Here is a 26199-nt window from a genome sequence, read left to right as displayed (position 1 = left end):
ACCGCCACAGATTTCTGATAAATTTACATCACTGTGACTCCAACTTGTCACTACAACTGAAGACTTCTTTGGTCTCTGAAGTGTAAATGATTGTGAACACACCGCCATTTCCACAGCTCCCATAGCGTTAGCCTATGTTCACATGTCCAGTAATCATCAGGTAGGATGGATCCAGCAGCGATCCATTCACACACACAAAAAAATAATTGACACAACTTTTTTGTCCACCTGAAAAGAAACTAATTTCAACTCGGTCCATTTTCTTAACACTGACGTCTATGGAAAACGGATCCGTTTATTAGCCATCTGTTTTCTTCCTTTTGAAACTGATCCAGTAAATAGAACAATTAACCTGTTGCAAAATGAAAAAAAAAATGGATGGCTAATTAACAAATCAGTTTTCCATAGGGTTCAATGTTACAAAATGGATCAAATTGAAATAAGTTGTTTTTTTTTGCCACATAAAAAAAAGTTGGGCCTGCACAACTGTTCTGTTATCAGATTGCTGCTGGATACGGACTATGTTCACACATCCAATAATCATGTTAGAACGCTCTAATGGATGATTACTGACGTGTGAACATAGTCTCATGTGCAGCGGCATCATGCAGAGTTTCCCCGACACACCGTGTCTGCAAATTGAGAATCTGGTTTGGCTTTTATCACAAGTCATATAGCAAGGCTCGTTAAAGGGTCGATATTGACTTTTAGGATTACTTCCAAAAGGTGGCGCTAAAGTTCTAATCCTCTTCCTCTCTGAAGAGACAATTTGCATATTTAATTGCCCAGAGGAGCATGCACGGCTTATATGTAGCACCCTGAGGATTCGGCTGCTACAGGGGTATTGCACCTCAGCCAGAGGTGTGATATTCCACTCCCGGGTAAGGATGGAGTGTGGAACTGAGCTCAGTTAGCTGCATGCACTACACACATCCCATTTCCGGAGGGCAGACCAATGGTACTCCCACTTAGAAATGTGCAGGTACGATCGAGTCTGTCCTTGGCTGGAGTGGGAGGGGGGTGGACCATCCCAGTAGTGTAGGGGCAGATAGGGGGAGCAGTCTGGGTAGTGCTAGGAGCTCATTGGGTGCTGGTCACCTGAGCTCACACATAGAGGGAGTATAAAAGGTGGGAACCATCTAAGATCAGGGTCAGTCAGTCAGTCAGCCACAGTCAGTCAGTCAGTCTGTGAGAAGTAAGTCTTTGCAGAGCAGTGGAAGAAAGCAGAGGAGCAGAGCAGCCCCAGGCCCAGAGTGAGAGAGGAGAGAACGAAAGACCCAGAGGGGGAGAAAGAAGGAACTCTGAGAGCCCAAATACAACCACAGGGTGAAGAGTTGGCAACAGGGTACCGGATCCCAAACTGGTGGGGGCTACAGCATACCTCAGCCAGAGACCGGAGGCCGTGGGCAGCATCTGCCACGGCCACCCACCATATCCACCCGGAAGGCAGACCACGCGAAGGGTCAGGGAACCCAGAGTCAAGGGTTTTACCAACAGAAGGCCCGAGGGAGCCGGACATAGGTGGATCCCTGGTGGGGAAGGCCAGAGACGAGGACAGGACAGAACGGGAGCTCAGAACCACGCTCCAGAACTACTTGGGGGTTGGCCGAGTCCAGGACCTGGTGGACGCAGCACGGCTCGGGTGGTCACTCAAGGCCGGAGTGACCGGAACATCTGCAGTAAGTAAAGAACCCTGAACTGCACAACCCGACTCTGACTCTCATTACCATCATCCCTGCACCTCCACAACCACCATCCTCTGCACCTGACCCCCCTGGGGCTATACCCCTCCCGTTGGGGGTTATACTACCTAAGCTGCACAAACACCATCAGCCTCAGCGGACCCTGCTGCAGCGGCGGCCGTAGTGACCGCAATTCAACGGGTGGCGTAGTCGACATAAAGAACTTTAGTAACATCAGTAAGGACTGCCACACACTGAGCTTGACACCCTGGGCACGGACCGGGTCACAGCCACTCGGAGACTACAACCCCCATCTGATCCGGCTCCGGGTATCCCCAACAACACTGGCCCAGGGGGCGCGTCAACTTTGGCGTAGTCGGCAGGATCTCGTGCCCGCAACACCCGGGTACTGCGTGCCTGAAGAAAAGAACAAGTTTACCTTAAAAAGAAGTCTCCTGCCGGTTCCGGAGGGTCCCCGCCATCGGGCCCCATCACAGGTCGTTTCCCGCCGGTTGTCCGCCATTTGCAGCTTTTTCCCGCCATCCATGGAGTTTCCCGCCACTGGGAGACGATTCCTGCCATTTCTGAAGATTTCCCGCCTTGGGGGAGCGGACGCCATTATGGGCGTGCCAGAGGGTGGCAAGAGGCCGCCTCCCATCGTGGGCCAGGACCGAAAATGGCGCCAAAAGTGGAAACCGCCCCCACCAACAGAGACTGTGATGCTAGAGGTGTCTGTCAGCGTGAAAGAACTGCCCCTGGAGCTGACAATCACCAAGTGGCCCCGGGACCGCCCTCGAAGTGGGAGGACTGAGAACAAGAGAACAAAGATGGGTGCAGCTTGGAGCAGTCTGGAGAGAGCGCACCCGGAGACAAGAAGCCTGGAGCAGAGTCCAGAAAGAGCCTACCCGGAGATGGAGGGAGAGCCAGGCAGCACCGACCCAGCGGTCAGGAGCCTGATGCGGGCCGCCACTCCAGGCAGCACCGACCCAGTGGTCAGGAGCCTGTTGCCGGTCGCCACTCCAGAAGGCCTGCTGGAGACAATGGGAGGAGAGCAGAGCAGCACCGACCCGTTGGTCAGGAGCCTGCTAGAAGCAACGACCCCACTAGGCTTAGTGGAGGTCTTGGCACAGCTCCCCCGAGATCGGGAGTGTGCACAGACCGCGCTGGAGGGCCTCGCACGGAGGATGGCCCGGGTGCAGCGAGAGACGTTAGCAGAATGGAGCCGTGAGATGGCCCAGCAGACAAGAACCCGTCAGCGGAGCACGCCACCCGAGATGAGGAGACAGACCGCCTCTGAGGATGGCGCAGGAGGACTGAAGGCCGGAGACGGCGCCGAGAAGGGAGCCGAACGAAAGGAGGCAGGTAAAGGGGACGTCTCTACCCCAAACCGGGAAACCGCGTACCTGCCCCAGCTCCCCGTCGCAGAGCCCGAAGTATCCCCTGCCGTGCCCGTCGCTGCAACGTCACCGCCGCAGACTAGGCCTCAAACGGGAGCCGCGACCCCTGTGACGTCACACGCCTCGACCCCGAGCGTGACCAAGCAGGAAGTACCATCGGCCTGGTCGCAAGGCCTAGTACCCCCGGGCGCCGCAATACCAACAGCGCCCCCTACCTCCGCGGAGCCACCGGCCTGGTCGCAGGGCCAAGTAACACAGGGCGCCGCCGTCCTTACGGTGCCCTTTACTTTCAAAGTGCCCCAAGCCTGGTCGCAAGGCCTGGGCAACCCGGGTGCCGCTACCACCACAGCGCCCGTAACATCAAGAGTGCCGCACCTGGGTGAAAACCTGTTCGCCCAACATACCTGGCCGGATGGGCAGCCCTTCATCTGGCCCCAAGAGTACTACGAACTAGAACTCCAGAGGGCAAGGCCCATGTGTGAACCCCTGATCCCGGCTCCAAAGCCTGTAAAGAGGATCTCGCCCCCGCTAGAAGAGACCCAGTTTGAGTGGGACCCCACCGGAGAAGACCTCATGGGGTTCACTCAGGAGACTCGGGCAGCCGCAGCGGAGCGTGCAGAGTGCTGCCGCCAGCAGCTCGAGGTCTTTGAGAGGGAGCGGAGAGAGAGGCGGGTCCGGGAACAACAAGCCCAAGTCAGGAGCGCGGAGCAGAAGAGCTGGACCAGGAGAAACCCCCGTGCAGCGCATGGTCCCCGTACCATCGGGACTGTGATAAAGTTCAATCTGCAGCATGGGTGGGGTTTCATCAGGGATCACCGCACCCCAGGCGACGTCTTCGTGACCAGGAGAGACGTTGAGTCCCACCTACCGGAGGGACACAGAGGTCGTGACCTGTATTTAGGGGACGAGGTCACCTTCACCCGGCACAAGTGTGCCAAAGGACCCTACGCCCTCCATGTGCATCGCCTGACGGAGGAGGAGCTGCGGTGTGAGGAGGAGCAAGAGGACCCGGACGGGTCTGAAACTGAAACTGTCCACAAAGAAAGAGCAGGAGGACGCCGTCGTTGAAGTACGGTAGAGAGAGACTGTATAAAGTTGCCCGTCGGGGTACCAAGAACTGTTACTTATTTAAAATATGTTCCCCGTTGGGACAAAGTGTGAACTGATGCCTGTGTGTCCCTAGTTCCTAATAGCTGGCCGAGGACTGAGAGCGGCCATATCCCCTTGTATATAGTTGCGCTTCCTAAAGCGCCCCCTACCGGTTTTATAGGAAACTGTTTTTCTTCAAGAGACTGTCGCACTTTACCCGGTCACAAGTTGCACAGTGACCGGAGGAGCTAGAAGCAAGAAACGACTACGAGAAAGTTTTATATGAAAAGTTTTATGATGCTGCTAATATATGTTGTTTTATATGTTTTATTATGTTTATATGAAAAAAATTGTATGTTTTGGTGTTTTTTATATCTTACAGCCCGAGGACGTGCTGTGATTTACCAGGGGGGAATGTAGCACCCTGAGGATTCGGCTGCTACAGGGGTATTGCACCTCAGCCAGAGGTGTGATATTCCACTCCCGGGTAAGGATGGAGTGTGGAACTGAGCTCAGTTAGCTGCATGCACTACACACATCCCATTTCCGGAGGGCAGACCAACGGTACTCCCACTTAGAAATGTGCAGGTACGATCGAGTCTGTCCTTGGCTGGAGTGGGAGGGGGGTGGACCATCCCAGTAGTGTAGGGGCAGATAGGGGGAGCAGTCTGGGTAGTGCTAGGAGCTCATTGGGTGCTGGTCACCTGAGCTCACACATAGAGGGAGTATAAAAGGTGGGAACCATCTAAGATCAGGGTCAGTCAGTCAGTCAGCCACAGTCAGTCAGTCAGTCTGTGAGAAGTAAGTCTTTGCAGAGCAGTGGAAGAAAGCAGAGGAGCAGAGCAGCCCCAGGCCCGGAGTGAGAGAGGAGAGAACGAAAGACCCAGAGGGGGAGAAAGAAGGAACTCTGAGAGCCCAAATACAACCACAGGGTGAAGAGTTGGCAACAGGGTACCGGATCCCAAACTGGTGGGGGCTACAGCATACCTCAGCCAGAGACCGGAGGCCGTGGGCAGCATCTGCCACGGCCACCCACCATATCCACCCGGAAGGCAGACCACGCGAAGGGTCAGGGAACCCAGAGTCAAGGGTTTTACCAACAGAAGGCCCGAGGGAGCCGGACATAGGTGGATCCCTGGTGGGGAAGGCCAGAGACGAGGACAGGACAGAACGGGAGCTCAGAACCACGCTCCAGAACTACTTGGGGGTTGGCCGAGTCCAGGACCTGGTGGACTCAGCACGGCTCGGGTGGTCACTCAAGGCCGGAGTGACCGGAACATCTGCAGTAAGTAAAGAACCCTGAACTGCACAACCCAACTCTGACTCTCATTACCATCATCCCTGCACCTCCACAACCACCATCCTCTGCACCTGACCCCCCTGGGGCTATACCCCTCCCATTGGGGGTTATACTACCTAAGCTGCACAAACACCATCAGCCTCAGCGGACCCTGCTGCAGCGGCGGCCGTAGTGACCGCAATTCAACGGGTGGCGTAGTCGACATAAAGAACTTTAGTAACATCAGTAAGGACTGCCACACACTGAGCTTGACACCCTGGGCACGGACCGGGTCACAGCCACTCGGAGACTACAACCCCCATCTGATCCGGCTCCGGGTATCCCCAACAACACTGGCCCAGGGGGCGCGTCATATACGTCTCCTCACTCTGACATGCCAGGCTTGGCTTGGCATTCTCCACAAGGAGAAACGCTAGCCCTTAGACCCCAACCACTCGGTACAAAACTCTCATCATTGGTGTACAGTGGGTATTCCCATCAAACAATATGGAAAGGAGGGGACCCATAATTTGTAAAGTCTGAATTTTGATAATGTTAAAAGTCTAAAGGAGAGAAAAAGAAAAGTTCAGGTACAAGTTAAGGTACAACTCTACAAAGAAACCTGCAGTCAAAATTAGAACTTACTGTCATTTGCTACATGGAACCACAAATTCAGCCGCAATGTGAGGGTAAACAATCGTTCAGATGAGCAGAAATAAGTGCTAAAAGCGGATGTGCCATCTTATCAAGTAGAAGTGCACCGCTCCCCAGCCTCCTCGCTGCCCGATTTATGGGGAGCAGTGCGCTCCTGCTTGATTGACAGCTTGGTGCAGCGGCATGTGTTGTGCGGCTTGTCCGAACTATGCGCTCTCTGGTGCTGCAAGCAGAGATCATTTTGCCTTTGCAGCATCTGGGAAGCAGCGGCACTGAAGCCGGCAGTGCGCTCCAGCCATCCAGCCAGCTTCGGGCAGTGCTTACAAGCTCTACTGGGAAGGACTTGTATTTTGCCACCGCAGAAGCAGAAAAGAATAAAATTAAATATACTTCCATTGTTGAGAATGGAAAGGATTTTTAATAACAAGTAAATTACTAAATTGCTTGATTTTACAAGAATTTTGCAATTTCACCACTTTAAGAATATTGGAATAACCCTTTAAACTTAGATGATATTCCACCATAACAATGGAAGGATCTGAGATCTCAGGCCAATATAATTACTTACTAGGGGAAAGAGCCAGAGGTTGGGGCCAGGGTTGGAGGGCTTTTCCAAAACTCTTCTAGTAAATTCTGGACTATTTTCCCAAGATCTGAGTGCATAGTAAACTAAAAAAGGAGAAAATTGTTAAGATGTTAACAGCTGTAAACTCTCATCAGAAAGAATCATGTGGCTAATGCCATAATAACACCTAACATGATCAGAGATTCCTGGCTTTACACTGTGTTCCAAATTATTATGCAAATAATATTTTCTCAGATTTTCCCAAATTACCTATATGAATTGCAGTCATTGTAATTTTCCAGTCAAATAACTATTAGAGTACAATTGAAAGGTTTTTGTACAAACTGCCTATGATAACAGGATATTATTAAAAAAATAAAAAACTCAAACTGCACTCAAAATGCATGTTCCAAATTATTATGCACAGCAGAGTTTTCAACCTTTTCATTTTAATAAAGAACAAAAAAAATGTCTTTTTTGAAATTATAAGCATTAGCAGGTTATTACAAACTGAAATCAAACAGTTTTCAACTCAAAACTTTATTCTAGGTGATGTTACATTTGCACATAGGACCCCTTGTTCGAAAGGAGCTTCTGAACTCTCTCATTCATTGAATTTGTCAGGTTTTGGATGGTTTCTGCTTCAATTGTTTTGCATGAGGACAGAATACCCTCCCAGAGCTGTTGCTTAGATGTGAACTGCCTCCCACCATCATAGACACTCCTTTTGATGATGCTCCAGAGGTTCTCAATGGGGTTGAGGTCAGGGGAGCATGGGGGTCACACCATAAGTTTGTCCCCTTTTATGCCAATAGCAGCCAGAGAAGCAGATGTGTTATGTGCAGCATGAGACGGGGCATTATCATGCATGAAATGATCTCGATGGTCCAGATAGATGGAGTGGAGGATGGCTGGTTGATGGACACCCCATGCAAACACGGCTACGGCGCCAACAAGGAGGAGGTGGAGTAATGTCTTGGGCTGGAATCATGGGGAGAGGGATTGTCGGCCCTTTTAGGATCCCTGAAGGGGTAAAGATGAACTCTACCATTCTATGATTCTATCGTCTTCAAACAGAGGCTGGACAGACAACTGTCTGAGATGATCTAGTGAATCCTGCTTTGAGCAGGGGGTTGGACCAGATGACCCAGGAGGTCCCTTCCAACTCTACCATTCTATGATTCTATGATTCTAACTCCATAATGTATGTTGAGTTTCTCAAACAGCACTTCCTTCCATGGTTCAAGAAGAAGAACCGTGCATTCCGCAGCAAGATCATTTTCATGCATGATAATGCCCCATCTCATGCTGCACATAACACATCTGCATCTCTGGCTGCTATGGGCATAAAAGGGGACAAACTTATGGTGTGGCCCCCATGCTCCCCTGACCTCAACCCCATTGAGAACCTCTGGAGCATCATCGAAAGGAGTGTCTATGATGGCGGGAGGCAGCTCACATCTAAGCAACAGCTCTGGGAGGGTATTCTGTCCTCATGCAAAACAATTGAAGCAGAAACCATCCAAAACCTGACAAATTCAATGAATGAGAGAGTTCAGAAGCTCCTTTCGAACAAGGGGTCCTATGTGCAAATGTAACATCACCTAGAATAAAGTTTTGAGTTGAAAACTGTTTGATTTCAGTTTGTAATAACCTGCTAATGCTTATAATTTCAAGAAAGACCATTTTTTTGTTCTTTATTAAAATGAAAAGGTTGAAAACTCTGCTGTGCATAATAATTTGGAACATGCATTTTGAGTGCAGTTTGAGTTTTTTTTTTTTTTTTAAATATACTGTTATCATAGGCAGTTTGTACAAAAACCTTTCAATTGTACTCTAATAGTTATTTGACTGGAAAATTACAATGACTGCAATTCATATAGGTAATATGGGAAAATCTGAGAAAATATTATTTGCATAATAATTTGGAACACAGTGTATACAGACCACAAAGTATGGCAGTATCAGCGATCAAGCAGACAAGGGCTGGAGAGAGCAGGAGAGACGCTAGAAAGACCCTCGAGAGAGAGAGAGCAGGAGAGACGCTCGAGAGAGAGAGAGAGAGCAGGAGAGACGCTCAAGATCAGGAGAGACGCTAGAAAGACGCTCGAGAGAGAGAGAGAGCAGGAGAGACGCTCGAGAGAGTGAGAGCAGGAGAGACGCTAGAAAGACGCTCAAGAGAGAGAGAGCAGGAGAGACGCTCGAGAGAGAGAGAGCAGGAGAGACGCTAGAAAGACGCTCGAGAGAGAGAGAGCAGGAGAGACGCGCGAGAGAGAGAGCAGGAGAGACGCTCGAGAGAGAGAGCAGGAGAGACGCTCAAGATCAGGAGAGACGCTCGAGAGAGAGAGAGCAGGAGAGACGCTCGAGAGAGAGAGAGCAGGAGAGACGCTCGAGAGAGAGAGCAGGAGAGACGCTCAAGATCAGGAGAGATGCTCGAGAGAGAGAGAGCAGGAGAGACGCTCGAGAGAGAGAGAGAGCAGGAGAGACGCTCAAGATCAGGAGATACGCTCGAGAGAGAGAGAGCAGGAGAGACGCTCGAGAGAGAGAGAGCAGGAGAGACGCTCGAGAGAGAGAGCAGGAGAGACGCTCGAGAGAGAGAGCAGGAGAGACGCTCGAGAGAGAGAGAGCAGGAGAGACGCTTGAGAGAGAGAGAGCAGGAGAGACGCTCGAGAGAGAGAGCAGGAAAGAAGCTTGAGAGAGAGAGCAGGAGAGACGCTCGAGAGAGAGAGAGCAGGAGAGACGCTCGAGAGAGAGAGAGCAGGAGAGACGCTCGAGAGAGAGATCAGGAGAGACGTTCGAGAGAGAGAGCAGGAGTGACGCTCGAGAGAGAGAGCAGGAGAGACGCTCGAGAGAGAGAGCAGGAGAGACGCTCGAGAGAGAGAGCAGGAGAGACGCTCGAGAGAGAGAGCAGGAGAGACGCTCGGGAGAGAGAGAGCAGGAGAGACGCTCGAGAGAGAGAGCAGGAGAGATGCTCGAGAGAGAGAGCAGGAGAGACGCTCGAGAGAGAGAGCAGGAGAGACGCTCGAGAGAGAGAGAGCGGGAGAGACGCTCGACAGAGAGCAGGACAGACGCTCGAGAGAGAGCAGGAGAGACGCTCGAGAGAGAGAGCAGGAGAGATGCTCGAGAGAGGGAGAGCAGGAGAGACGCTCGAGAGAGAGAGCAGGAGAGATGCTCGAGAGAGAGAGAGCAGGAGAGACGCTCGAGAGAGAGAGCAGGAGAGACGCTCGAGAGAGAGAGCAGGAGAGACGCTCGAGAGAGAGAGAGCAGGAGAGACGCTCGAGAGAGAGAGAGCAGGAGAGACGCCCGAGAGAGAGAGAGCAGGAGAGACGCTCGAGAGAGAGAGAGCAGGAGAGACGCTAGAGAGAGAGAGACGCTCGAGAGAGAGAGCAGGAGAGAAGCTCGAGAGAGAGAGCAGGAGAGATGCTCGAGAGAGAGAGCAGGAGAGATGCTCGAGAGAGAGAGCAGGAGAGACTCTCGAGAGAGAGCAGGAGAGACGCTCGAGAGAGAGCAGGAGAGACGCTCGAGAGAGAGAGCAGGAGAGACGCTCGAGAGAGAGAGCAGGAGAGACGCTCGAGAGAGAGAGAGCAGGAGAGACGCTAGAGAGAGAGAGATGCTCGAGAGAGAGAGAACAGGAGAGAAGCTCGAGAGAGAGAGAGCAGGAGAGACGCTCGAGAGAGAGCAGGAGAGACGCTCGAGAGAGAGCAGGAGAGACGCTCGAGAGAGAGAGCAGGAGAGACGTTCGAGAGAGAGAGAGCAGGAGAGACACTCGAGAGAGAGAGCAGGAGAGACGCTCGAGAGAGAGCAGGAGAGACGCTCGAGAGAGAGAGCAGGAGAGACGCTCGAGAGAGAGCAGGAGAGACGCTCGAGAGAAAGAGCAGGAGAGAAGCTAGAGAGAGAGAGCAGGAGAGACGCTCGAGAGAGAGAGCAGGAGAGATGCTCGAGAGAGAGAGCAGGAGAGACGCTCGAGAGAGAGAGAGCAGGAGAGACGCTCGAGAGAGAGCAGGAGACACGCTCGAGAGAGAGAGCAGGAGAGATGCTCGAGAGAGAGAGCAGGAGAGACGCTCGAGAGAGAGAGCAGGAGAGACGCTCGAGAGAGAGAGCAGGAGAGACGCTCGAGAGAGAGCAGGAGAGACGCCCGAGAGAGAGAGCAGGAGAGACGCTCGAGAGAGAGCAGGAGAGACGCTCGAGAGAGAGCAGGAGAGACGCTCGAGAGAAAGAGCAGGAGAGAAGCTAGAGAGAGAGAGCAGGAGAGACGCTCGAGAGAGCAGGAGAGATGCTCGAGAGAGAGAGCAGGAGAGACGCTCGAGAGAGAGAGAGCAGGAGAGACGCTCGAGAGAGAGAGCAGGAGAGATGCTCGAGAGAGAGAGCAGGAGAGACGCTCGAGAGAGAGCAGGAGAGACGCCCGAGAGAGAGAGCAGGAGAGACGCTCGAGAGAGAGCAGGAGAGAAGCTAGAGAGAGAGAGCAGGAGAGACGCTCGAGAGAGAGCAGGAGAGAAGCTAGAGAGAGAGAGCAGGAGAGACGCTCGAGAGAGAGAGCAGGAGAGATGCTCGAGAGAGAGAGCAGGAGAGACGCTCGAGAGAGAAAGAGCAGGAGAGACGCTCGAGAGAGAGTGCAGGAGAGATGCTCGAGAGAGAAAGCAGGAGAGACGCTCGAGAGAGAGAGCAGGAGAGACGCTCGATAGAAAGCAGGAGCAACTGTCAATCACTTCATCACTATATGACTCAGTAATGATACCTATAGCATATTACTCAGGGTGACAACATGGCAGCTCACAGAGTTACTTTCATGATCTAGATTTGCTAAATTGGAGACATATCATGATACAGAGCCCATGTCCATGACTTATGTCAGCTCCAAAGTGAAATATGTATTGAAAAAAAAAAAAAAAATTATATATATACACACACATATACATACACTGCTCAAAAAAATAAAGGGAACACTCAAATAACACATCCTAGATCTGAATGAATGAAATATTCTCATTGAATACTTTGTTCTGTACAAAGCTGAATGTGCTGACAACAAAATCACATAAAAATCATCAATGGAAATCAAATTTATTAACTAATGGAGGCCTGGATTTGGAGCCACCCCCAAAATTAAAGTGGTAAAACACACTACAGGCTGATCCAACTTTGATGTAATGTCCTTAAAACAAGTCAAAATGAGGCTGAGTATTGTGTGTGGCCTCCACATGCCTGTATGACCTCCCTACAACGCCTGGGCATGCTCCTGATGAGGTTGCGGATGGTCTCCTGTGCGATCTCCTCCCAGACCTGGACTAAAGCATCCGCCAACTCCTGGACAGTCTGTGGTGCAACGTGACGTTGGTGGATGGAGCGAGACATGATGTCCCAGATGTGCTCAATCGGATTCAGGTCTGGGGAACGGGCGGGCCAGTCCATAGCTTCAATGCCTTCATCTTGCAGGAACTGCTGACACACTCCAGCCACATGAGGTCTGGCATTGTCCTGCATTAGGAGGAACCCAGGGCAAACCTCACCAGCATATGGTCTCACAAGGGGTCTGAGGATCTCATCTCGGTACCTAATGGCAGTCAGGCTACCTCTGGCGAGCACATGGAGGGCTGTGCGGCCCTCCAAAGAAATGCCACTCCACACCATTACTGACCCACTGCCTAACCGGTCATGCTGAAGGATGTTGCAGGCAGCAGATCGCTCTCCGTGGCGTCTCCAGACTCTGTCATGTCTGTCACATGTGCTCAGTGTGAACCTGCTTTCATCTGTGAAGAGCACAGGGTGCCAGTGGCGACTTTGCCAATCCTGGTGTTCTGTGGCAAATGCCAAGCGTCCTGCACAATGTTGGGATGTGATCACAACCCCCATCTGTGGACGTCGGGCCTTCATACCACCCTCATGGAGTCGGTTTCTAACCGTTTGTGCAGACACATGAACATTTGTGGCCTGCTGGAGGTCATTTTGCAGGGCTCTGTCAGTGCTCCCCCTGTTCCTCCTTGCACAAAGGCTGAGGTAGCGGTCCTGCTGCTGGGTTGTTGCCCTCCTACGGCCCCCTCCTTGTCTCCTGGTGTACTGGCCTGTCTCCTGGTAGCACCTCCAGCCTCTGGACACTACGCTGACAGACACAGCAAACCTTCTTGCCACAGCTCGCACTGATGTGCCATCCTGGATGAGCTGCACTACCTGAGCAACTTCTGTGGGTTGTAGAGTCTGTCTCATGCTACCACGAGTGTGAAAGCATAACCAACATTCAAAAGTGACCAAAACATCTGCCAGAAAGCATTGGTACTGAGATGTGGTCTGTGGTCCCCACCTGCAGAATCAATCCTTTGAGGGTGTCTTGATAATTGCCAATAATTTCCATCTATTGTCTATTCCATTTGCACAACAGCATGTGAAATTGATTGTCAATCAGTGTCGTTTCCTAAGTGGACAGTTTGATCTACTTGGAGTTATATTCTGTTGTTTAAGTGTTCCCTTTATTTTTTTGAGCAGTGTATATATACAGTACAGACCAAAAGGACACACCTTCTCATTTAAAGATTTATCTGTATTTTCATGACTAAGAAAATTGTACATTCACACTGAAGGCATCAAAACTATGAATTAACACATGTGGAATTATATACTTAACAAAAAAGTGTGAAACAACTGAAAATATGTCTTATATTCTAGGTTCTTCAAAGTAGCCACCTTTTGCTTTGATGGCTGCTTTGCACACTCTTGGCATTCTCTTGATGAGCTTCAAGAGGTAGTCACCAGAAATGGTTTTCACTTCACAGGTGTGCCCAGTCAGGTTTAATAAGTGGGATTTCTTGCCTTATAAATGGGGTTGGGACCATCAGTTGTGTTGTGCAGAAGTCTGGTGGATACACAGCTGATAGTCCTACTGAATAGACTGTTAGAATTTGTATTATGGCAAGAAAAAAGCAGCTAAGTAAAGAAAAACGAGTGGCCATCATTACTTTAAGAAATGAAGGTCAGTCAGTCCGAAAAATTGTGAAAACTTTGAAAGTGTCCCCAAGTGCAGTTGCAAAAACCATCAAGCGCTACAAAGAAACTGTCTCACATGAGGACTGCCCCAGGAAAGGAAGACCAAGAGTCACCTCTGCTTCTGAGGATAAGTTTATCCGAGTCACCAGCCTCAGAAATCGCAGGTTAACAGCAGCTCAGATTAGAGACCAGGTCAATGCCACACAGAGTTCTAGCAGCAGAAACATCTCTTCAACAACTGTTAAGAGGAGACTTTGTGCAGCAGGCCTTCATGGTAAAATAGCTGCTAGGAAACCACTGCTAAGGACAGGCAACAAGCAGAAGAGACTTGTTTGGGCTAAAGAACACAAGGAATGGACAGTAGACCAGTGGAAATCTGTGCTTTGGTCTGATGAGTCCAAATTTGAGATCTTTGGTTCCAACCACCATGTCTTTGTGCGACGCAGAAAAGGTGAACGGATGGACTCTACATGCCTGGTTCACACAGTGAAGCATGGAGGAGGAGGAGTGATGGTGTGGGGGTGCTTTGCTGGTGACACTGTTGGAGATTTATTCAAAATTGAAGGCATACTGAACCAGCATGGCTACCACAGCATCTTGCAGCGGCATGCTATTCCATCCGGTTTGCGTTTAGTTGGACGATCATTTATTTTTCAAAAGGACAATGACCCCAAACACAACTCCAGTCTGTGTAAGGGCTATTTGACCAAGAAGGAGAGTGATGGGGTGCTACGCCAGATGACCTGGCCTCCACAGTCACCAGACCTGAACCCAATCGAGATGGTTTGGGGTGAGCTGGACCGCCGAGTGAAGGCAAAAGGGCCAACAAGTGCTAAGCATCTCCGGGAACTCCTTCAAGATTGTTGGAAGACCATTACCGGTGACTACCACTTGAAGCGCATCAAGAGAATGCCAGGAGTGTGCAAAGCAGTCATCAAAGCAAAAAGTGGCTACTTTGAAGAACCTAGAATATAAGACATATTTTCAGTTGTTTCACACTTTTTGTTAAGTATATAATTCCACATGTGTTAATTCATAGTTTTGATGCCTTCAGTGTGAATGTACAATTTTCATAGTCATGAAAATACATAAAAAGTCTTTAAATGAGAAGGTGTGTCCAAACTTTTGGTCTGTACTGTACATACACACACACATATATATATATACATACACGCACGCAGTAGGGAAAATAAGTATTTGATACACTGCCGATTTTGCAAGTTTTCCCACCTACAAAGAATGGATAGGTCTGTCATTTTTATCATAGGTACACTTCAACTGTGAGAGACAGAATCTAAAAATAAAATCCAAAAAAAATCACATTTGATGATTTTTAAATAATTAAATCGCATTTCATTGCATGAAATAAGTATTTGATCACCTACCAACCAGCAAGAAATCTGGCTCTCACAGACCTGTTAGTTTTTCTTTCAGAAGCCCTCTTACTCTGCACTCCTCACCTGTATTTATTGTACCTGTTTGAACTCGTTACCTGTATAAAAGACACCTGTCCACACACTCAATCAATCACACTCCAACCTATCCACCATGGTTAAGACCAAAGAGCTATCTAAGGACACCAGGGACAAAATTGTAGACCTGCTCCAGGCTGGGATTGGCTACAGGACAATATGCAAGCAGCTTGGTGAGAAGGCAACAACTGTTGGCACATTTATTAGAAAACGGAAGAAACACAAGATGACTGTCAATCTTCCTCGGTCTGGGGCTCCATGCAAGATCTCGACCCGTGGGATAAGGATGATTCTGAGAAAGGTCAGGAATCAGCCCAGAACTACACAGGAGGACCTGGTCAATGACCTGAAGAGAGCCGAGACTACAGTCTCAAACATTACCATTAGTAACACACTATGCCGTCATGGATTAAACTCCTGCAGGTCCCCTGCTCACACCAGCACATGTCCAGGCCCGTTTGAAGTTCGCCAATGACCATCTGGGTGATCCAGAGGAGGCATGGGAGAGGGTCATGTGGTCAGATGAGACCAAAATAGGACTTTTTGGTATCAACTCCACTTGCCGTGTTTGGAGAAAGAAGAAGGATGAGTACAACCCCAAGAACACCGTCCCAACTGGGAAGCATGCTGGGAGAAACCTTATACTTTGGGGGTGCTTTTCTGCAAAGGGGACAGGACAACTGCACCCAGCAACAGTCCCGAAACTTGAAAGATCTGGAGAAGATCTGTATGGAGGAGTGGTCCAAAATTCCTGCTGCAGTGTCTGCAAACTTGGTCAAGAACTACAGGAAACGTCTGACCTCTGTAATTGCAAACAAAGGTTTCCGTACCAAATATTAAGATCTGTTTTTCTATTGTATCAAATAATTAATTTGCATAATTGCATGAAATAAGTATGTAAAAATTATAAAATGTTATTTTCTGTTTTTTATTTTTAGATTCTGTCTCTCACAGGTGAAGTGTACCTACGATAAAAATTACAGCCCTCTCCATTCTTTGTAGGTGGGAAAACTTGCAAAATTGTCAGTGTATCCAATACTTATTTTCCCCACTGTATATACTTTGTTACTAAAAAAGAAAAAACCCACCGGTCTTCTATGTGAACATAACAAAGACTATAACTAAAAATCTTATATATTATAAAAAAAAACTAAAACAAGGTTGACCACATTTTCTTATGGTATTTTTATCTGAAACTTCCTTGGAAAATTCACTGGAAATATCAGAAATGTCTGAAATGGGGACCTCAATGTAAGACCCCCACCCATTAGATGTAAGGTGGCTCCCAAACCTCCCGTGTCGATGCAGCACAGCCATCTGCAGCCACATTTTACGTAGAGCACACGCAGAACCGGGTCATTAACACATACATTAATCCTTTCATTTCGTTCTCCTTTGCTGAAGATGTGTTTGACAAAGACCTCATCTACCAAAATAAAGAGGTGTATTCCCTATGAAGTAACAATACCGTGGCATCTCTTCTTCCCAGGTCCTCTGCGTTGTGCCAATCTTCTGGAAATGTGTGGATACATTGACAACTGGCCACTGCCAGGCCCCTGGTCGTAGTGATTATGCCTACTGTCCAAACTGATTAGACATGGACAAGGAGTAAGGTAACACCCCATTGTCAATTAGATGTAAGGCTATGTTCACACTAGGCGTTTTTTCACTACACATTACTTTCAATGGGTGAAATACACTGAAAGAAGTGACGTGCTCTATTCAGCAAAAAACAATGCAAATCACAAAATACTGATCATACAAAAACCAGGGTGTGAGCATGAGATTTCTGAAATCTCATAGACTTTGCTTGTACTGTAAAACACAGCTGAAAATTTGCATTAAAAAAACGCTGAAAAAAACGCAATGTGTGAACATAGCCTTCAAAGGCACTGCACAGTGGTCTGACACACAAATTCTGCACATTTGTGATTTTATAGGGTTTATAAGATTACTAAAACAGACGTGTCAGGAGACCACACAGATCCACTTTATAAAAAAAAACACCTCAGTCATTGAAAGGTTAAATTACAACATTCCTAAGTCCAGTGCTCAAAATCTCCCAAGTCTCCTTACATTATGTAGTAAAGGACAGGTGACATTGGGGCCTTGCTTGTCCACCAGGTGATGTCTTATCGGTGGAAAGACTGTGATGAGAGGTTTGTCTTGAGGAAATTGTGGCGGAAGTAAACTGCAATAAAAGCAAAGTATTAGAGCAAGACGCGGGATACATGACTGCAGCCTACAGAAACGTGACAGGTCCGGGGAAAATACCCAACAGCCTCATCTCATCTCAATGGAAAATCCATTTAGGTGGCACGTAGCGTAAGGCATAAAGGGACGTCAGCACCTTGACATATGATCGTAATGGTGTTATAAGAGATCTGATGAGTCCATCATGACAAATCTAGTGTGGAAAACATATGCAAATCCGTCTGGAAGTGCACTGGGGCGTATCCCTGCACTTAGACAGCTCCTTTCAAGTGCACGGACACGCCCCTCTGCACTCCCACACCAATCTGCAGACACTCCATTTCCTTTTGACTGGCACATCGGAGCTCTGCAAAAAAAAAAAAGGATAATTTTTCTGGGGAGGGACAATCGCCGATACTGTTCTACCACTACTTCCATATGTAAAAGGAAGCTGAGAGGACCCTATAAGCCTCCATATTGATTTAAAGTGATTTCTTATTAGTAGCAATTAAACAACTTGCATTAATACACATCATCTATAGTGACGTCATGAGCCGCCAAGCAACATAATTTAATGGCTCCAGTGCTACAAGACATGACTATGGATGACAAGTCATTGTAGGGTACCGATTACACGCGGTGGGGTCTATCAACAGCATGGGACAACGATATTCTAGAAGTACCTAATATGGTCTGCTTTCTTTAAGGGGCTGCCCACTACCTTGATATTGATCACTTACCCATTGGATAGGTCATTAATATGGAATCAGTGGGGGCCATCTTCACAAGTGAATAGGAGCATGCGGCTCCCTCTCTGGGGGGCTGTCAGAACCCCATCGATTTGATATTGATACCCAATGCTGATGTTATCAATATCAAAGTAGAGGACAATCCCTTTAATTCCCATTAGGTTCACATTTAATAACCCCAACAAATGCAACGTAATCTCTCAACTAAGACAATAGCACCCCGTGTCACTTACATATTGATGCTGATGGTGAAGTTCTTAAAGGTGATTGGCAGTCTGTACTCCACATCTTTCTGAATTTCAGTAATACTGGAAAGATAAAAAAAAGAAAACATTAATGATGACAATTCTACAAACTGCTGTGTCCCAAAAGAAAACACAACAGGTGGATATGTGTAAACCTAACCGATGCTCCAGTATTGTGGGTGCTGGAGCGTGCAGTCTCACAAGACACGATTTGTCTACCGTCTTGAATTGGAGGTGCCCCAGCCCCCAATAGTGATCTAGGTCTGATTCGGCAGAACAGCATGAGGTCCGGCAAATCTGACCGCTTTATGGATACAACATGCTCCATATTACGACCCCAAGAAAAAAGCCAAATAAAGAAGTGTGAGAACAGGACGGCGATGGGTGTACGGAGGATGGCAGAGAGATGACTGCAGAATGCAGCATAAAGCACTCAGACATTAATCATCCCTGACAAAACATAATACAAGTCCTGCTTCATGCTGGGTACGCTTCTCAGGTAACCCTGTACTGAAGGACTTGTACTGTTCATAGACCTAACATACAACACATTACATACAAGTTATCCCGCAGCAAGAGACACATGACATAAAATAATAACCATCCTAGACATCAAGTTCCCCTTTGAGAGGTCACAAGGTAATATCCGATGGCTCTAAAATGGAATCTGCCACCAGGTTTTGCTATCCCATCTGCATGATGTAAGGGCAGAAACCTGATTCCAGAAATGTGTCCCTTATTTCGCTGCAGTTTTGATAAATTTTAGTTTTATCTACTGCAGATCTAGCAGTGCTCTGAATGCTGAGCTCTGTATAACCGGCTGCACCACTGATTGGCAGCTTTCTGTGTACACTGTGCATAGGCAGAAGGCTGCTATACAGACCTTGTGAAAAATGAGAAAAGAGAAAGGGAGAAAAAGCGCGCCATGTACCACCTGAGGAAGATAGTTCACTATCGAAACGCTTTGTGGAAAGGGCTCATTAAATTTATTTTTTAGTCCTAAAATTTTTTTCACTTCTAGTGTTCATTCTTTTAGCGCCCTATAGACCGCTTTTTTATTTAATTTGGACCACTCCTGAAAAATGAGGGATACCTGGTTGCAGGTTTACTAGTCTTCTAGTCACAACCTCCTACTGATAAAACAAAGATTTTATCAAAACACCAGCAAGCAGCCCAGAAAGTGACACATCGCTGGAATCAGGGTCTCTGTCTCTACATCATGCTGCTCTCGGAATATATGGCAAAAACCTAGTGACAGATTCCCTTTAAGCTCTCATCTCTAGTGATCAGGACCCTAGAATTTTCTTCTGAGGTGGGTTTCCCTTTAGCTCTGCACCTACCTAGCGTCACTGCATGGCTGCGGAAATAAAAAAATAAATAAAATAAAAAAAAATCTTTCTGAATTCTGAAGAGAAGGAGCAGTTGTGGAGTGTCTATATAATAGATGTAGAGAAGTGGGATGACGGCGGCCTGTGCTGAGCATTGCCCGGCTGATCGGGTGATGACTGATGGGTCACATGAATGAGTTATTACAGCAGAAACCGCACCCGTCCTGATAACTATTCCTGCAAGGAACCGGCCGCCCCTAACCCTGCAGCTACATAATAGAGATGCAAAGAAACAAGGAGAAAGAAAGGAGGCAATGACCGGGATCACCAAGGAATAGCAAAAATATAGAATTTTATTAAAGACTAAACATACAAGACATGTTAAAAAAAACAACTAAAAAGCAACAATTGCGCCAATGAATAACAAAACCATTGCAAGGTACTGATATGGTTAATCCTCACATATATATGCCCAACTAGTCACAGAAAATCTCAATATATGACTACAGACTGCCCACCACAATATAATAAAGAGCAAGGTAGCAGCAAAGTGTCTATTCACAAAGGCATTAATATCCAAATAAGCCTATAAAAATAGTGCCCATTATATAACCCACAATGAAACCTGCTGCTGACACAATCGCCCCAAATGTGAAACAATACAATTGGATTGCTAAAAGAGCAAGCGAACGCTGTTAGGTCGGGCAGTAGAAAAAATTGATGTAACTACACCTGAACCATCAGGCAACCTACAGAAATGTGCATGGAGGATGTTGTTTTTACATAAGAGTTATGTATACAGAAAAGCTATATGTCCTATACAGGAAAAGTGTGGGATGAGGAGCTTACAAGACCACTAAAGTAAGACATTCACAAGCTCCTTCTGTATACTCCCTGGTGCCGGGGGTCCGACCCCACTGATCTTACACTGAGAATGGATGGAACTCCTGTAATGTCACCCTTCTTTTCTACAATGTAATCAAGGCATATTTATATGTCTGAACAAGACTTGTATCGACCCATAAAAGAAAAGAGCCGCAGCTCCACCATACTGAATCCCTGCACAGCGACGCTATCAGCCGTGCAGGGACACAACGCAGCTGCCGTCACTTATATAATGGCCGAATGTGCAGGGAAAAGCCACAACGGACCTCATTGTTCTGAAGGCTGCAGCGTATCCGAGCTATATGTGATACTACTCTGACATAGGGAAAGGGACAAAAACCCTTCAAATAGCAGGGAGTGACGTCTGATTAATATTTAGATTTGTATTGAACATAAAAGCACAATCTTAGGACCATTACATACATTACCAGACTACTTTATAGATGATCAATTGCCAGCACAAGTTATATTACGCCCAAAATATCTCTGCAGCACCACCAAATTGCTGTATGAAAAATATGAGGAGTTATAGAAGTGTGCGCCCACATATTATCTGTACAGGTCCATATATCAGCCACTATTATGTGAAATATGTAATAAAATACACTATTATACATTATTAATGTTCTGTCCCTTTAAAATTCTGTCACCATGGTAACGACAGTCATACTCAGCCAATAGGATTGCTCGGTTTGAATTTGAAAAAAAAAAAAAAACTCCTATGTGGTCAGTTTGTTCCATCTGATCTGAGTGTGAAGACAGAGACCTGCGATCAGCGAGAGATTATAGGTATAAGACGTGATATAATATAATGGACGCAGCCACATCCCATCACACGCACTCAGCGACCACAACTGACAGGAATCAGCCCATTTACCAGAGGAGAAGTCATTATTCCCCAACACATGATACGCTGAGACACCAGTGGGGGGCGCCACACTCATCACATCTCCCATCTGGAAGGATCCAGCCATCACTTCTAATGGGGGTCACTGCCCTTTTTTGGTGATTGCTGGAGTTTCCCGCGGTCGGACCCCACTGATCTATCAGTCGTCACCGAGCCCAGGGATAAGGGGATGACTTGTTCCATCTGATAATTCCCCTTTAATGAAGCTCAGATACAGAACAGTAAATATCCTACACATTTCCCAATTTGCCCTTTCCCCAGCAGAGCCCCCGAATTATTTATAGCCAATGTTTCTAAGACCAAAGAAATATCAGCCAATCCCCAAACCCTCTGCTGACGCCTCCTGAGGTTTTATAGATTGTGGATACATTTCTACAAGAGAAGATATCAGCGGACACCATGGGGATGGAGTATTCTGCCAGCGTTGGAGCAGGTAGTATCCATCACTCACTCACCGTTCTCTATACTCTTGTTACATGGCTTTCTGGGGCTTTCATTAAACAGACTCATCTGGGGGGACATTTTCTTTCCTTTAATGCATATACTTGGTGGTAAATATTTTTCTGAGTTTTATTGAAAATTGTGCACAGTTTGCCTCCTGTACTGTCTATTGCTGGCTGCAGAACTAGTTAACTGAGAATCCATCAGTGAGCTCCTTCTGACAGTCTTAACATACATACGTCCTCTTTGTACGGTGAGGATTGCTCCTAATATCTGGTTGTGTTTTCTGCAGATTACATCAGTCCTGAGGAACAGCTGAGGAGACTGGCATATTGTGTGAAGTTTCTCCCTTCTCCCCTCTACAAGAAGGAGGTCAGTGAGACGACTCAGGGCAACGCTACGGCCTCTTCTATAAGGTAGCTGTGTATTCGGATCTTCCTTGTAGCCTCCTAACTTCATCTCTTCTCTTCCAGCGCCTTATGCCGACCAACCCCATTGCCCAAAGAAGATGCATCGAAGAGTATAAAGCCAAGGAGAAAAGGAAGAGGGAAGAAAGGCGCAAGGAACTAAAAGAACGGCGCAAGTACCTGGATGAAGAGGAAGACGAGGAAGAAGAGAAGGAAGAAGAGGAGAAAGCAGCAAAGAAGATAAAGCTGGACATCATGGATTTAAGACAGAAGACACTAAAAGAACTGTGCGCCTACCTGGATGAAGAGGAAGAAGAGGAAGAAGAGAAAGAAGAGAAAGCAAAGAAGATGAAACTCCACATCAAGATCCCTAGGGGGGAAGTGACGGCCAAAGGCCAGAAAAGAAGACAACCAATCCCAACAACAAGAAAGAAGAAGGAGAACCAGACCAACTTCCGCCAGTACATCAACCGGTATTTGAGAGGAAAGAGGAACATCATGTGGACCATCCTGCTGGAACCTCTCTGCCGATAACATCACATACGGCAATACCGGCTGGTAAGTATCAGACCACCAAATAACAGCAGGATAGTGTAATATAGTGGTAGTGTATCAGTATTAGTGTAATAAGAGTAATAATACTAGTGATAATAGTAAGAAATAAATAAAATAGTAATAAAATAACAGTAGTAATAGTAGTAGGTAGAATAGCAGTGTGATCCAGGGTCCTAGGACTGATCGCCTTTTCTCGGGGTCAAGAAGGAATTTTTCCCCTGTGACACAAATTGGCTGAAGGTGTCCAGGGGTTTTTGCCTTCTTCTGGATCAATACTGTAGTTATAGGGTAGTATTAGTAGTGATAGGAGAGAATAATAATAATGTAAAAATATATCAGGTTATTAATAATAATAAGAATATTAAATAGCTATATTTATAAAAATAAAAACATAAATTAAAATAACTCCAGTAGTACAATAAGTAATATATTAATTATACAACTAATAATAACATTATTAGGTTTGATCCAGGGTCCTAGGACTGATCGCCTTTTCTCGGGGTCAAGAAGGAATTTTTCCCCAGTGACACAAATTGGCTGAAGGTGTCCTGGGGTTTTTGCCTTCTTCTGGATCAACACTCTAGGTATAGGGTAGTATTAGTAGTGATAGGAAAGTAGAATAATTCTGTAATAAGATAGCAGGATGTTAATAATAGTAAGAATATAAAAATAATTATAGTGTTGTTTTGATTATTTTAAGTAGTTATAGAAAAGTTAGAATAGCAAAGTAATAAGATAGCAGGACATAAATAATATATAATCTATAAAAAGTACAAAAACCTAAATTAAAATACTAATAACTACAGTAGCAGTACAATTAGTTGTATAATATTAATAAGAATTATTAATAACTAGTAATAACATTATTAGATTTGATCCAGGGTCCTAGGACTGATCGCCTTTTCTCGGGGTCAAGAAGGAATTTTTCCCCTGTGACACAAATTGGCTGAAGGTGTCCTGGGGTTTTTGCCTTCTTCTGGATCAACACTAAGTATAGGGATTTTAGTAATACCATTATCATAAACACAAGAGTAATAAAAAATTATAAAACTAATTAAAAAAATGAATTATAACAGGTACAATTGATTGCATTAGTACAGTAGTAATAAACATTAAAAATGGTGGTCCCAGTTAGTAAGTTAGTGTAGTGTTAGTGTAGGGACCCATCTGAAGAGGTCGCCTTGACGTTGGCAGATGGGCTCGCACAATTTGCTCAAAGTGTGCGCTAAGAACCTCATATTTCTATGTACAGGAGATCTAGCAGTAATACCATTCAGGAGATAGGTATTTGTGTACACACATTTTGTTATATACTTTTGCGCCGCACACAGGGCAGGTATACAGGTACAGGATGCTCATATGTAGTGAGAGTGTTGCAGTAATATAACTGGGCCTTAAGGGTAAAATGTTGATAACTACAGGTCCTGGAAACACATCAGAAACTAGAACCTGTAAGTAACTGGTTCCCAGCTAGTGATTAATATGTAAAGGGCAGTCTGGTACCAGGACCCGCGTTATAGGACACATTATCATCAGGCAGGTGCAGTCATGGCTCTTACAAGATCTGCGGCAGTCGTGTGGCGGTATAACACAGTCCCGCTCCTGCCTCAGGCGCCAGCAGTGGAGCCAACCCTGATCCTGGCAGCTTAACCCCTTATATGACACAGTCAGTGGCTTTCACAGCATTTAAGCACTTAAGACCAGAGAGGGAGGTGCGATCATGGTGCCGATGAGTTTCTATGGCAGCCGAGATCTAACAATGGACCCCATGACGGCCATCTTACTGCTCTTATTAGACCCCGGCTGAGGAGAGGTCTATGAGGACACCGGTCAGAGTTATGTCGCCTGCTCTGCAGCTATTAGAAATATCTAGGGCTGATTAGTTTGCTATCTGTAAATCGGATCTAGCCCTGCCCCCCCCAGCAGCACTGGGCTACCACTGGTGTGATCAGGGCTATTGGGCTCCTAGATTGGGCAGAGGAGCTCAGTCTTCAGCAGGAGCTGGCTGAGGAGAGTGGAGTGACTTGCATGGGGCTGCTGCACAAGAAGCAGCTCACAAGGTGGAGATTTATCCGGAGACGCGGTACCCGGGCTGTGATCTGCTTTCAGGCTGCATAGTCGCTGCCTCCTAGGACCCGAACTTCACCCCTAACAGGCACAGCAGAGCTCGGACGGCTGCAAGTGCCGGAGAGTGGCTGATTAGTGACTGCTGTGTCTCCTGCACTCAGATAAGAGCGGTACAGAGCGGGGGCTCAGTAATGGTGAATACGGGAAGTGTCCACCCCTCACATGCCCTATATGTGGCCCCCAGAGGTAAAGTCTTCCCTGTACCCAGCGCCTCCTCCCGCCTTCACTGCTGGCGTGCGCCATTGCTTAGAGGGGATGTCTGAAGATAACAAGTTACATACATAGTAACATAGTTTTTAAGGTTGAAGGAAGACTAAGTCCATCTAGTTCAACCCATAGCCTAACATGTTGATCCAGAGGAAGGCAAAAAAAAAAACATGTGGCAAACACTAAGCTCCACATTGGGGAAAAAAATTCCTTCCCGACTCCATACGACAATCAGACTAGTTCCCTGGATCAACGCCCTATCAAGGAATCTAGTATATATAACCTGTAATAATATACTTATCAAGAAAGGAATCCATGCCCTTCTTAAATTTTAACAGTGAATCACTCATTACAACATCATGCGGCAGAGAGCTCCATAGTCTCACTGCTCTTACAGTAAAGAATCCCCGTCTGTGATTATGATTAAACCTTCTTTCCTCCAGACGTAGAAGATGCCCCCTTGTCCCCGTCTCAGGCCTCAGAGTAGAAAGATCAGTAGAAAGGTCTTTGTACTGTCCCCTCATATACTTGTACATAGTAATAAGATCACCCCTAAGCAGGGCCGGCTCCAGGTTTTTCTGGGCCCCAGGCGAGAGAGTCTCTGTGGGCCCTTTTAACACATACACGATTCATGATGCACAGATACGGCGGAGAAATATATATATAGTACACAGGGCCCAGCCTGCCACCTCATCCTTCACATATGCAGACATGCGCACACACACAGTACGCAGACACGCGCACGCACACACGGTATGCAGAAACATGCACGCACACACGGTAACACACGGTACGCAGACACGCGCATGCACACACGGTACGCAGACACGCGCACGCACACACGGTACGCAGACACGCGCACCCGGTACGCAGACACGCGCACGCACACACGGTACGCAGACACGCGCACGCACACACGGTACGCAGACACACGCACGCACACATGGTACACAGATATGTACACATACAGACACACGCACACACGGTACGCAGACACACGCACGCACACACGGTACGCAGACACACGCACGCACACACACAC

The 26199-nt window shown here is 47.2% G+C and overlaps 1 pseudogene; it reads right to left on the bottom strand.

The window, feature by feature from the left end:
- Positions 1-18389, bottom strand: part of LOC141191595 (vacuolar protein sorting-associated protein 37A-like) — a 35003-nt pseudogene extending 16614 nt beyond the window's left edge.
- Positions 18390-26199: the final 7810 nt, after the last annotated feature.

Source organism: Phyllobates terribilis, unplaced genomic scaffold (assembly GCF_046119375.1).
Source record: "Phyllobates terribilis strain yellow unplaced genomic scaffold, ASM4611937v1 Scaffold_47__1_contigs__length_9908305, whole genome shotgun sequence".
Classification (NCBI taxonomy): domain Eukaryota; kingdom Metazoa; phylum Chordata; class Amphibia; order Anura; family Dendrobatidae; genus Phyllobates; species Phyllobates terribilis.
The sequence above is the reverse complement of the archived record's forward strand: the minus strand, read 5'-3'. Positions and strand labels throughout refer to the sequence as shown.